At 44.5% G+C, this 13,418-nt stretch overlaps 2 long non-coding RNA genes across 2 annotated transcripts in view; both read right to left on the reverse strand.

Annotated features, from left to right (window-relative positions):
• LOC309377861 overlaps window positions 1-13,418 on the reverse strand; it is a 176,086-nt gene that overhangs the window by 116,230 nt on the left and 46,438 nt on the right. The window lies entirely within an intron of this gene.
• LOC309377864 lies at window positions 58-6,819 on the reverse strand. Its single transcript, XR_014171742.1, has 3 exons — window positions 6,621-6,819; window positions 6,202-6,527; window positions 58-375 (listed from the first exon to the last, which is right to left on the reverse strand). It is a non-coding gene; the product is annotated as an uncharacterized lncRNA (long non-coding RNA).

Consider the following 13,418-nt stretch of genomic DNA (forward strand, 5'->3'; position numbering starts at 1 on the left):
AGATGTCTTCTAAATGTCAGGTAGATGTTTGTTTATTTCTTTGACATCTGATGGGAGGGCGTTCCACAGGGCGGGCGCCACTACCGAGGAGGCCCTCTGCCTGGTTCCCTGTAGCTTTGCTTCTTGCAGGGAGGGGACCACCAGACGTCCCTCAGAGATGGACCCTAGTGTCCAGGGGTAGAGATGCTTCTTCAGGTATACTGGACCGAGGCCGTTTAGGGCTTTCAAGGTCAGCACCAACACTTTGAATTGTGCTCAGAAACATACTGGGAGCCAGTGTAGGTCTTTCAGGAGCGGTGTTATGTGGTCTCGGCGGCCGCTCCCAGTCACCAGTCTAGCTGCCGTATTCTGGATTTGTTGTAGTTTCCGGGTCACCTTCAAAGGTAGCCCCATATACAGAAAGCAAAACAAAGAAGCCTAAATTAACATTACCTTCTACCGATGAGAAATAATAATAACTATTACAAGAATGAAAATACTAAAAGTACGTTTACTTCCCCTTTTAGACTTCGATTCTGGTTACAACATATTACTGTTCTCTAAGAATCTATTATATCCTTTGCTGTCCCATATATAATTTTATTTCCCAAACTTGGGAATAAGGGCCACGCATTCTTGTGCATGCAAAATAGCTGAGAAAGTGCTTTGTTGTGTAGAGACATGTGGAACTCAGGTCTCAACGTCTTTTAGCCAGAACACCACCAGGTGGCAGCAGAGACTACTCTGTAATCATAGCATCATTGAATTGTAGACTTGGAAGGGATCCGAGGGTCATCTAGTCCAACCCCCTGCAATGCGGGAATCTTAGCTAGGTTTGTGAGAACTTGGTTTTGTTGGCGGTTTAGGACAGGTTTGTCTTTGCCTCCAGATGTTTCAGACTACAATTTCCATCACTGGCGGGAGTCCAAAACAACTGGGGCAGGTTGGTAAAGCTCTGCTACAGTGCTAAATGCTAATAACTCAGATGGGCATATTTTTCTCTAAAGGGTTTGTATGCCTTTAGCAGCTGCTCTGCAGGCAGAAATTCAACAGGTGCAGTTTCCCCACTTATTAGAGCCTTCCTGCCTAGAGAAAGCTGAGAGTATCTGTTGGATATTCTGATTTCAGAGCAAGCCCAGGCACATCCTTATAAGTGGGAGGCAGAAAGACATTTACGTTGCAGTGGTTATTTTGATTTATTACCTGTCTTTTGCCATAAGGTGCCAAGCCGGGTTACAGCAATTTAAAAACGCAATTTTAAAAACACAGCCTCAGGATCAGTGAAACAGGATTGGGGGGGAGGGGAATTCAGGACAGAAAAAAAAATGTGAGAGAGTTTATTTTGTGGCATTCACAAAACGCAGATTCAATTAGTTTTTGACATGGCTGTAAACGGGGCTAGATCATGGAGGAGCAGAGGCCAGTACTATATTCATTTCATTCATTATTACTCTCTGTTTTCCTCTGTGTAACAGCAGACATGTTTGTTTTCCATCTCATTTTATTGGTTCAATAATTTTGCGAGGTAGGAAAGGCAGTGAGAGAATTCAGGCCAAGTAGGGTGTGAACCCTGGTCTCCCCAGAGCTACTCTAACCACTACACTGTGTTGTCAGCTATGAGTCCCATGAATAATAATAATACGGTAATAATAATAATAATTTATTTGTACCCTGCCCATCTGGCTGGGTTTCCCAGCCACTCTGGGCAGCTGCCAACAAAGATTAAAGGTAAAGGTAAAGGTACCCCTGCCCGTACGGGCCAGTCTTGCCAGACTCTGGGGTTGTGCGCCCATCTCACTCAAGAGGCCAGGGGCCAGCGCTGTCCGAAGACACTTCCGGGTCATGTGGCCAGCGTGACATCGCTGCTCTGGCGAGCCAGAGCTGCACACGGAAACGCCGTTTACCTTCCTGCTAGAAAGCGGTCCCTATTTATCTACTTGCACCCGAGGTTGCTTTCGAACTGCTAGGTTGGCAGGCGCTGGGACCGAGCAGCGGGAGCGCACCCCGCCGCGGGGATTCGAACCGCCGACCTTTCGATCAGCAAGCCCTAAAAATACATTAAAATGTCACACATTAAAAACTTCCCTAAACAGGGCTGCCTTCAGATGTCTTCTAAAAGACCGATAGTTGTTTTTCTCTTTGACATCTGGTGGGAGGGCGTTCCATAGGGCAGGTGCCACTACCAAGAAGGCCCTCTGCCTGGTTCCCTGTAACTTTGCTTCTCGCAGTGAGGGAACCACCAAAAGGCCCGCGGCGCTGGACCTCAGTGTCCGGGCAGAACGATGGGGGTGGAGACGCTCCTTCAGGTATACTGGGCCGAGGCCGTTTAGGGCTTTCAAGGTCAGCACCAACATTTTGAATTGTGCTCGGAAACGTACTGGAAGCCAGTGTATGTCTTTCAGGACTGGTGTTATGGGGTCTCAGTCACCAGTTTAGCTGCTGCATTCTGGATTAATTGCAGTTTCCGGGTCACCTTCAAAGGAAGCCCCAGGTAGAGCGCATTGCTGTAGTCCAAGCGGGAGATAACCAGAGCATGCACCACTCTGGCGAGACAGTCTGCGGGCAGAGAGGGTCTCATCCAGCGTACCAGATGGAGCTGGGAGACAGCTGCCCTGGACACAGAATTGACCTGCGCCTCCATGGACAGCTGTGAGTCCAAAATGACTCCCAGGCTGCGCACCTGGTCCTTAACTGAAAGCTCCAAATCTAGAGGCACTCTACACCTGCATAACGATTGCTATGTGGAACACCTTAGCATTGGAAACCTTTTCTTTTCCAGCAAACCTTAAAGATTTTCTAAAAACCTAATTGGCATCCGTGTGGGATTCGAACTTGTTTTCCATATGTGCTATTGCTTTATATCTTGCTGCATGTCACGCCAATCTCCAACCTCGGGTTCCAGGAGTTCCCCCAGGGTTCGGCTTCCTTGAAATGAGGGACAGCGGAGACTCTGGTGTCTTTAGGATATATGGTTTATTTACACATATGTGCAATCTGAGCCTAGGATGGAAATGCTCACAGCATTGCACCCCAAGAAAGTCTTGCTTCTTGGATCCCAGCAGAAACCAGGCATGGCTCTGTTGTTTAGCTGCCCAGTCTGCAGCCCACTAGCTTCTAGCTAGCTATAATAATAATTAATAATAATAATAATAATAATAATAATAATAATAATAATAATGCTTTTTAAAAATAATATTAATTGAAGTTTCAACAAAATTGCAAAAATAAAAGAAAACAAAACAAAAAATACAAAATACAGAAAAATAAAAACAATTAAAAACAAATCAATTTTTCCATATCTTATCTTTCATTTGCTTGTTTCCTTGACCTCCTCACACCTCCCTTTTTTGTATTCTAGTTCGGTTTTATTGTCCAAATTGTATGCCTCCATTATTTGATAATAATGAAGCCAATCTTGCACTTTGTTTTTTAGTTTTTCAAAGCTCTGCAATTTTAATTTATCTCCCTCATGTTCCATAATTTCCCAATATTTCGGCCATTTGGCCTCCATATTGAGCTTTTTCTGAGCCTTCGCTTCCATCGGTGCCAACCACCTTGGGGTTTTATTTTCAAGACGGTCCTTGTATCTTGTCCAGACATTAAACAATGCTTTCCTGACAATATGGTTTTTAAACACTTTATGTGCTTTGACCTTATCATACCACAAATATGCATGCCACCCAAATACATTATTAAAACCTTTTAAGTCCAAAATGTCTGTGTTTTCAAGAATAATAATAATTCTTATATCCCACCCATCTGACTGGGTTGTCCCAAGTTGCTCTGTGTGGTTTCAAACAAAAATACAGAGGGAAAGAAAAGGGTTTTTTTTGGGGGGGGGGATAAGCAAGCATTAAAGGCTCAACCTAAGCATTAAACAAGCATTAAAGGATTTTGTATCAGGCAGTTAAGGGAGGGGCCCCTCCACCCATTGTCCTCTGGCACACAGCCACTTCCTTTGTTCCCTTAATGGCCCATATTTAGTGTGGCCATTATCTATCAAGAAGCAATTGAATCCTTACTGGATTTAGGAATTAGAAGAGCCTCGGGCTCACGGCCTCAATGCCCCCTTCCTCCCTCAGAAACTCACAGCACTTTCTTCCCAATCTGTTGTGAAGCTGCTTGTTTAAGACCGCAAGAGAGCTGCTCTTGTGTTCGAATCCTGTCTGGTCGGCCACTGTGAGAACAGCATGCTGGACTAGAGGGGCCCTTGGCCTGACCCACCAGGCTGCCCTTATTTTCTTATGATTCTTATGTTTAATCTGGACATTTTTAAGGTGGCAGTTCCTAGAACTGAGGGGCAGGAAGAAGCCATTGCAGTTCAGATGGCTTTGATATTTGTAATGTGTCTGTTACAACAGCAGCAAGAATACTTATAGCGAAGTATTGGAAGACACAAGATCTACCCACCCGGGAAGAGTGGCAGATGAAGGTGATGGATTACATGGAACTGGCGGAAATGACTGGCAGAATCCGAGACCAGGGAGAAGAGTCGGTGGAAGAAGATTGGAAGAAATTTAAATACTATTTACAGAAACACTGTAAAATTAAAGAATGTTAGAAGGATGCTGGAATGAAGTTATGTGGTTTTAGCAGAAATGTTGTAAAGGATTAAGTAAAAATGGATTGTTAATTGGTGAGAATGTAAAGTTATATTATATTAAGATAAATTATTAAGACAAAAACAAAGATGGAAAGGATTTGCTGAAATAGTTAATTGAACTAGAATACAAAAAAGGGAGGTGTGAGGAGGTCAAGGAAACAAGCAAATGAAAGATAAGTTATGGAAAGATTGGTTTGTTTTTTAATTGTTTCTATTTTTCTGTGTTTTCTTTCTTTCTTTCTTTTCTTCTTTACTTTTGTAATTTTTTGAAACTTTAATAAATATTATTTTTTTAAAAAAATGATATTTGTAATGTGGAGACTCCGCTGCTCTGCCTTAATATGCCTTCCAAAGAAATTGTTTCTGTATGCCACGACCGCCGCCCGGATATTCTTAGCCCAAAGATGGAAAAGAAGAAGCTGTCCCAACTAAAGAAGACTGGCAAATCAAGTTAATGGAATACGCCTAAATGGCTAAATTAATTGGAAAGCTCAGAAACCAAGACGACGAGAAATTCAGAAAAGAATGGGAAACGTTTGTTGTAAAAGTATTGTAACCAAGTTAACACACTGGCAGGGTTTTAAGAACACTTGTAGTTTTAGAGATATAATAGAGAAAATTGGATGATGATGATTTTTTGAATAGTAATGATATGCAGTTGAAAAGAAAAATTAAGGAACCAGGGGAAGGGCTGGAGGGAAGTCACAGGATTCAGAGAATCTCTATTTTTGGATTTGAAATTGTTTTGGTATATAGTTTTGTGTGTGCGTGTGTTTCTTATTATTGTTTCTGTTATGGTGATTTTCACTTTTGTATACAGTAGTTGGAAGAAAATCTAATAAAATGTATTTAGAACCAAACCAAACCCAAACATACCTTCCAAGTGTAGAAGAATTCCAACTGGAGAACAATTAAAAGTGGTGTTGGGGGGTTGTAGGTGCAAAAACAGAGCCCTGTTTTATCCTGAAAATAAAACTCCGGCTCCAAATGAAGGAAATGAAGGGCTTTGCTGACATGCAAAGCCCTTCCCATAATTTTGAAGGGATAGGCCACTAATCCACTTTAAATCCTTCCATTGCAATGCTTCCGCATCCAGCCATGTCTTAGGAATAACGTGGGCGTTTATTCCTTTATTGCAAATTGAGCAACCTTTATCTGTCTGCTCAGAAGTAAGTCCCACTGTTTTCAATGGAACTTACTCCCAGGTAAGCGGGTAAAGTCTGTGCGTTGAGTGGGGCAAAGGGCTGTCCCTGTTTGCACTTGCCAGTGGTCAAAGGAAGCATGATTTGGTTAAAATCTGGGCACTGATTAGATTGTCATTCCTGGTGTGGCTTTTGTTGCTGCAATCACAAGGTCTATCAAAACAGGTGGGGCAGGCTATTTCCCTTCTGGGAGACCCCACCCCAGTGCCATGCAGACTGAATATGGGGGGGGGGATTAAATGCTCTTCTCACTTTGAGGCTAGCTAGGAAATCACATCTCGCGTTTGAGCATTTGAAGGAACGTCTCTTTATCTCCTTCCAACATTTGAAGGAATGTTTGTTTAATTGTTTCCTAAAATTTACTTCTGAAAAGTTAAAATAGCAGCAGGCTAAAAGCAGATTAAAACTCACGTCTACCTTCACAACGCCTGGGCGGGCTTGTCTGAACAAGACTGTTTTCAGCAGACCCCGAAAAGAGCACAGCGAAAGCGCCTGCCTGGTGTCAAGTGGCAGGGAGTTCCGAAGTCCACTAAAAAGAGTGATTTATGCCTTGTTCCCAGTGTTGCTAAAGTGGTTTGCTCTTGGATCTTCCAAGTCCTGGAGCAGTATATATCTGAATATTGGATGCTGGAGATAAACAGTGGAGGGGTGTTATAACTTCTGTCTCCTGCTGGAAGTGAGCTGCTGGAATGGGAAGGGTTGTGCATTTTCTCCTGTTCTTTCAGGACTGCTGGGTTTATCGCCTGCAAAAATCAAGGCGTATGGGGAATAAATTCCAAGAGGGAGAATGCAAGTCATTTAATCCCTCCCAGTGACAGTCAAATACAATAACCCACATTTCCCCAGGAGCTTTTTAAAGGATTATAGAATGCAACACACACACACACGTGTTTTGACTCCATTGCCTAATATGGTTGGTTCTTGGTGCCTGCTTCGCTTGGGCCGTGGTTCTCCTGCAAATTCTCCCAGATTCCTGTTCCTGCCAGATCTGCCTTTTTCAGTTTGGCTGGGAGGCCCAGTCCCTTTTCATCAGCAGGCTGCGGGGAGTGGGAAGAAGAGAAGAGATTCGTGGTTGTGTAGTGGTATGTGCATGGACTTCGTTTTCAACAAGCAGCAACAACAAGCAGCCAAAATCGCTGGAGAGTGCTTTGATGCCTCCAAGCTGGGGTGTGGGTGGGTGGGTGGACATCTGCAAAGTGGCTTTCTCCCCCTCGGCTACCACTGTCTATGGCAAGAAATATTAGGATTATCCATCAATAATGAACTATGACGGGAATTCTTCTTTTTTATATCAATTTTTATTAGTTTCTTAACATACCATTTTCAAAAATAATCAAACTTTTACATCTTATTCAATTTTTTGACTTCCCTCAGTCCTGTCTGAACATTTTCCACTCTAATCTCTTAGCATGCATTTCTTGTTTTCCCTATTACATTTCAAACTCATAACCAATATCTCTATCTTTTTCTACTTTGTAACACTTTGTATATTTCTCCTTACAAAACTTCTTGTAGTCCTACTAGCGTAATTTGTTGATTACAGTTGCTCTTCAAATACCGTAATTCATATACTTCTTCCAATCTTCTGTAAATCTCTGGTCCCGCAGGTTTTGAATCCTTCCTGCCATTTTGTCCAATTCTGCATAGTCCATTAATTTCGTCTGCCATTCTCCTTTCGAGGAATTCTTCTTCCTCTTCTTCTTCTTCTTCTTCTTCTTCTTCTTCTTCTTCTTCTTCTTCTTCTTCTTCTTCCCTGCCCATCTGACTGGGTTCCCAAAGGACATCTAGTCCAACCGCCTGCAATGCAGGAATCACAGCTGATTTGAACATGGGATTCACTGGTCGTAGTCGAACACTCTAACCACTATACCAGCGCTGCCCTTCCTATTACCCCCCCTCCCCACTTCCTTGTCTGGTCTCTTGCCATTTGTATCTCCTCCACTCCTTTCTGAGCCCCAAGTAGATTGTAAGATCCTTGCATCTGAGACCTGTCTTAAAAAAACAAAAACAAAACACTGTGCATTTCCCCCCCTTGAAGTCTGGCTGGCTTTTGGGAGATTACTGTATATGCTTCCTTTCCAGGTGGAGACACAAATGGTTCCTGAATCCTGCCCTTACAGAAAAGAAAATTTTGAGCTTTTCTTCCAGCAGAGGAGAAAGCGCTGGTCACTTTCCTCCTGAACTCTTCTGCTGAATCCCACCGCCTTCTCCCCAGGAAAGAAGGGGCTCAGTGCCTCTCCAATGGCCTCAAAAGAGAAGCTGGTCTTTGGCTTGGGAGACAAAGCTAGGAAGGGCCGAGGACCAAGACACCTTTGCCATGGGCAGTGGAAAGCAGTGAAATAAATGAGTTCATCGAGTCCCAGTCTGCTGCAAGCTGAAAGATCTGTGGGGTCTGGCAAGAGTTTGGGGTTCCCTGAGAACTCATCACCCAAAAGATAGGAAGAGTTGTCTTGGCGGTCCATGCGAAATCCCTCATCTAGCCCCTTTTAGGCAAGTGTGGAAGGCCAGTTCTTCATAAAACAGGTATTCATAGGATCATAGAATGGTTGAGTTGGAAAAGACCCAAAGGCCAACCCCCTGCTGTGCAGGAGTCACTTTTCCTACAATCCTTTAGAGATGATTTTCAAAATTCCCACCATAGCCTCTGCTCTTGCCCAATTGTTTCCCTTGCTTGCTCAAACGCCAGCTACTTTGCAGCACCCTCTGATATTCACTTCTCCACGCCTCACTGCCCTGGCTCCTCAAGCCTCAACTGACCCCTTGGATTCCTCTTTATCAGTCTTTATCCCCAATTCCAAGTGCTATCTTCAGTCTCCTTTTGCCTGGCCTCCTTATCCTTCAGATTCCCTAAACCCTATTCTCATTCTTTGCTCCTCAGCCTGCTCCCTGTCCTCTTTAACCCCAGCCAGACTGACAACTTTTCCTTCAGTCTCAGAAGCTGGACTATTCTGTTTCCTGAGCAGCTGGGACATTCCATATATCACCAAGCCAGCTCAACCAAGGTGACACAGGAGCCATATGGCAGAGTGTGGTGTGTGAAATGTAGCGCAGGAGCAAGGAGACCTGGGATCACATCCCTGCTCAGCCGTAAAGCTCACTGGTGATGTGCAGCCAGCAATCTTTTGCCATTATGTGGCACTCTTATAGACGCCACGTAATACCCGTTCCTCATTTTAGGAAAGGAATCCCTTTAGTGTGCCAGCACCTAAACCTTCGGAACTCCCTGCCTATTGACACCTATTGACCTCTTTTACAGGGCTCATTTCTGCAGATCAAAGCGGTTGAATGGGCATATATGGGTGATGATGATAATAATATATACAGATAATAAAAATAACATTATATTCTTTTTCAAGTGCACCAAATCCAGAATGTAAAATACTTGAATGCAAAAGCATTGCGACACCTCTCTCCTGGGGCAAAACTATTTTTGGCATTCCTTTTTAAAAAATATATCTTTATTAATTTAAAATAAATACAGTACATTTATGGGAAAACAGACTACGTGCAAGTAAACAAACATACAATCAAACAAACAAATAACAGAAAAATCAAACAAACCACCACACTTTAAGATACAGGAAGATTAATATAATTATCATCATATATACTCCTGATACTGAACACAATTATAAAACTTATAGAGAATAAATTTAAAACTGATTTCCAATTAATCTCACTGTACTTTATCTATTACTTTATGCTGTACAGTTACATATTTCTTACATAATTTATTTTTACCTCCCTACGAACTTATATTTATACAATACAGGGATCAGTCTAATTCTGCCAAGATGTTTCCTTTTATTCCATAGTTTTCTAAATATTCTTTAAAGATTCCTTATAGACTTTTTGTTTTGGTTCGCCTGTCGCTTTCTCTAGCTGCAGATACTCTTGGCATTCCTTTTCCTGGCTCCTTCAGCCTCAGTTTAGCCTTTGGTAGAGCAAAGGCCCTTCTCTGAATGTGGCTTCTGCAATCTGGCAAGGAGGAACAGATCAAGGAGTCTAGCTGCCCCCAAACTAATGCCATTTTCCATTTACCTGCTGATTTCTCAGAGCTCTGACGCAGCCCCAGAGCCGCATCTGCATAACAAAACCCATGATTAGATCACTTGCTGCTTGCCAGCTCCAGCTGCCCACTGATCCCACTGGAGCCATTACCTTAGGATATCTGGTGATCATGGGGTTTCTGAAGCCTCCCCCCCCCATTGGGGAGGGTGGTTTCTCATACTTCCCCTTACACAGCTATTTTTAAAAGAGGGAGCAAGGGACCTTGAGACCTGGTGACCAACAGATAATTAAATCTCTGAATTCAAGTTGGAGAGGCACCCGTTTGCCACCTGGTTCCCCCAAGGTCAACACACTGGAAAGATGGAGTCACTCGCAAGGCACTTACAAACATCTGACCTTTTAGCATCGCTGGCCTGACTCTCGTGGTCACAGCTGGTTTCAAAATAGCAGCGGTCACAAGACTTTATGCCATTAAAGGCTGGTTGCCAATATTAGGCATACTCCATTGATATCAAGAGGCCTACTCAGGAAGTATGGCTTGGTTGGATGTCACCCAATGTTTTTTTTACATTTCCATTTTATTTGCTGGTTTATTGAATCTAGGTAAAGGGACCCCTGACCGTTAGGTCCAGTCGTGGCCGACTCTGGGGTTATGGCGCTCATCTCGCTTTATTGGCCGAGGGAGCTGGCATACAGCTTCCGGGTCATGTGGCCAGCAGGACTAAGCCGCTTCTGGTGAACCAGAGCAGCGCACAGAAACGCCGTTTACCTTCCCGTCGGAGTGGTACCTATTTATCTACTTGCACTTTGACGTGCTTTCAAACTGCTGGGTTGGCCGGAGTCTACATCCCATCTTTTTCTCCAAGGAGATTCAGTGGGAGGCAGAGGTGCTGAGTTGCAACCAAAATTGGGTGGGGGCTGTTGTGCATGCATGACGTCACATGTACGAAGCCCCCAAGCCACCCGGCCAGGCCGACTAAGCCCGCCATCCCTCGCCCAGCACCACCACATTCAGGATGGATAAAATAAAGTCCTTGTTCACGCAGTGCATCAAACTGTGGAACTCGCAAGATGCCGCTGGTCGGCGGTTCAAATCCCCACAATGGGATGTGCTCCCATTGCTCAGTCCCTGCTCCTGCCAACCTAGCAGTTCGAAAGCACATAAAAGTACAAGTAGATAAATAGGTACCGCTCCGGTGGGAAGGTAAACGGCATTTCCGTGTGCTGCTCTGGTTCGCCAGAAGCGGCTCAGTCATGCTGGCCGCATGACCCGGAAGCTGTACGCCGGCTCCCTCGGCCAATGAAGCGAGATGAGCGCCGCAACCCCAGAGTCATCGACAACTGGACTTAACTGTCAGGCGTCCTTTACCTTACTAGCCAGATTGGCTCTGTCCTGCTTCCACAGTCAGAGGCTGCAATTGCTTCCGAAGGACAATGTTGCTCTTGTGCTGAGATCCTGGCTTTCCCTGTAGTCATCTGGTTGGCCACTGAGATAACAGGATGCTGGACTAAGTGGGCTGTTGGCCTGTTCCCAGCAGAGCTTTTCACATGTTCTTATGACCAGAATTGGAAACCACAAACATGTTCAGTTGTGGCATGAAGCTTTTATGATTCTGGAAGAACCTTCCGATGGAGAAAGAGCTTTTTGACAATGGAATGGGCTCCCTCGGAAGATGGTGACCTCTCCTTCCTTGAAGGTTTTGAAGCGGAGGTCGGATGGCCATCTGCAAGGAATTCTTTAGCTGAGATCCCGCAGGGGGGTTGGACTAGATGACCCTCGGGGTCCCTTCCAACTTTACAATTCTGTGATTCTATAGAGTGAGGAAGCTGAAAGGTGAAGTACATGTGGATGCAAACACACACACACATCTTCTGAGTTTTGGGGAGGACAATTGAAAAGGCATCTTTGTCCTATACAACAAACATTCCAGCGATTGAACAGAGCCCAACCTTTTCAACAATGTTTGATCAGAGCAAAACTGGGTTCGCACCACAAACAAAGGCTGCCCTTTGCCGTGGGCAGAGACACTTGCCCTCCGAAGCAAGGAAGGTTTTGCCACTTATTTCCATGAAATCTAGGATTTCACAAAGGCCTGGTTAACTCTTCTGAGTCACAGGGAATTCAGGAACTAACAATATTGCCGTCTTTCGTTTGTCTAGTTCTTAGGCAGAATCCATAGCTCAGTCGCTTGTTTGCTTAAAGCTAAAATGGTGTGTGCTTTTCGATCTGGCAGTTCAGTAACTATTCAGTATGCAGTTCCTCTGTGAGTCAAAGCAGATTAAGATTTCAACCTGTGAGAACGATATGTGGGACTATGATGGGCCTGATCCAGGGGGTTCTTCCTACGTTCACAATGCCGTATACCTTCCACTGCAACCACCCCATATCAGTTCAATTCTCTGTATTGCTGAAAGCATTTAAACAGCAACAATGAATAGAGTGGCTAGGAAAACCCAGCCAGATGGGTGGGGAATAATAATAATAATAATAATAATAATAATAATAATAATAATGGGAGCTGCATTCCATTAAAACTCCTTTTTCAAATATTACATCAGGGGTCGGCTAACTTTTTCAGCAGGGGGCCGGTCCACTGTCCCTCAGACCTTGTGGGGGGCCAGACTATATTTTCAAGGAAAAAAATGAACAAATTCCTATGCCCCACAAATAACTCAGACACATTCTACTCATGTAAAAACACGCTGATTCCCAGACCGTCCGCAGGCAGGATTGAGAAAGTGATTGGGCCGGATCCGGGTCATTCTAGACTCATAGCTGTCTATGGAGGCACAGGTCAATTCTGTGTCCAGGGCAGCTGTTTACCAGCTCCATCTGGTACACAGGATGAGATCCTTCCTGCCCGCAGACTGTCTCGCTAGAGTGGTGCATGCTCTGGTTATCTCCCGCTTGGACTACTGCAACGTACTCTGTGTGGGGCTATCTTTGAAGGTGACCCGGAAACTGCAATTAATCCAGAAAGCAGCAGCTAGACTGGTGACGGGAGCGGCCGCCGAGACCACATAACACCGGTCCTGAGAGATCTGCATTGGCTCCCAGTACGTTTTCTGAGCACAAAGTGCTGACCTTGAAAGCCCTAAATGGCCTATGCCCAGTATATCTGAAGGAGCGTCTCCACCCGCCTCGTTCTGCCCGGACACTGAGGTCCAGCTCCGAGGGCCTTCTGGCGGTTCCCTCATTGCAAGAAGTGAGGTTACAGGGAACCAGGCAGAGGGCCTTCTCGGTAGTGGCACCCACCCTGTGGAATGCCCTGCCACTGGATGTCAAAGAGAACAACAATGACCAGACTTTTAGAAGATATCTGAAGGCAGCCCTGTTTAGGGAAGCTTTTAATATGCAATGCTGTATTGTTTTTAACACCCAGAGTGGCTGGAGAAACTCAGCCAAATGGGTGGGGTATAAATAATAAATTATTATTATTATTATTATTATTATTATTATTATTAGCTGGTCGAGTTTCCGGAACTTTAGTCCAAAACCTCTGAAGGGTAGGCACTAGCTTAGAATCATGGAATTGTAGAGTTAGAAGAGTCCTGCAATGCAGAAATCTCAGCTCCAGCATCCCTGGTGACCTTGGGGCAAGGTGCTTCTTTGCCTTGAATAA

Source organism: Podarcis melisellensis (assembly GCF_964234715.1).
Source record: "Podarcis melisellensis genome assembly, chromosome: 9".
Lineage (NCBI taxonomy): Eukaryota > Metazoa > Chordata > Lepidosauria > Squamata > Lacertidae > Podarcis > Podarcis melisellensis.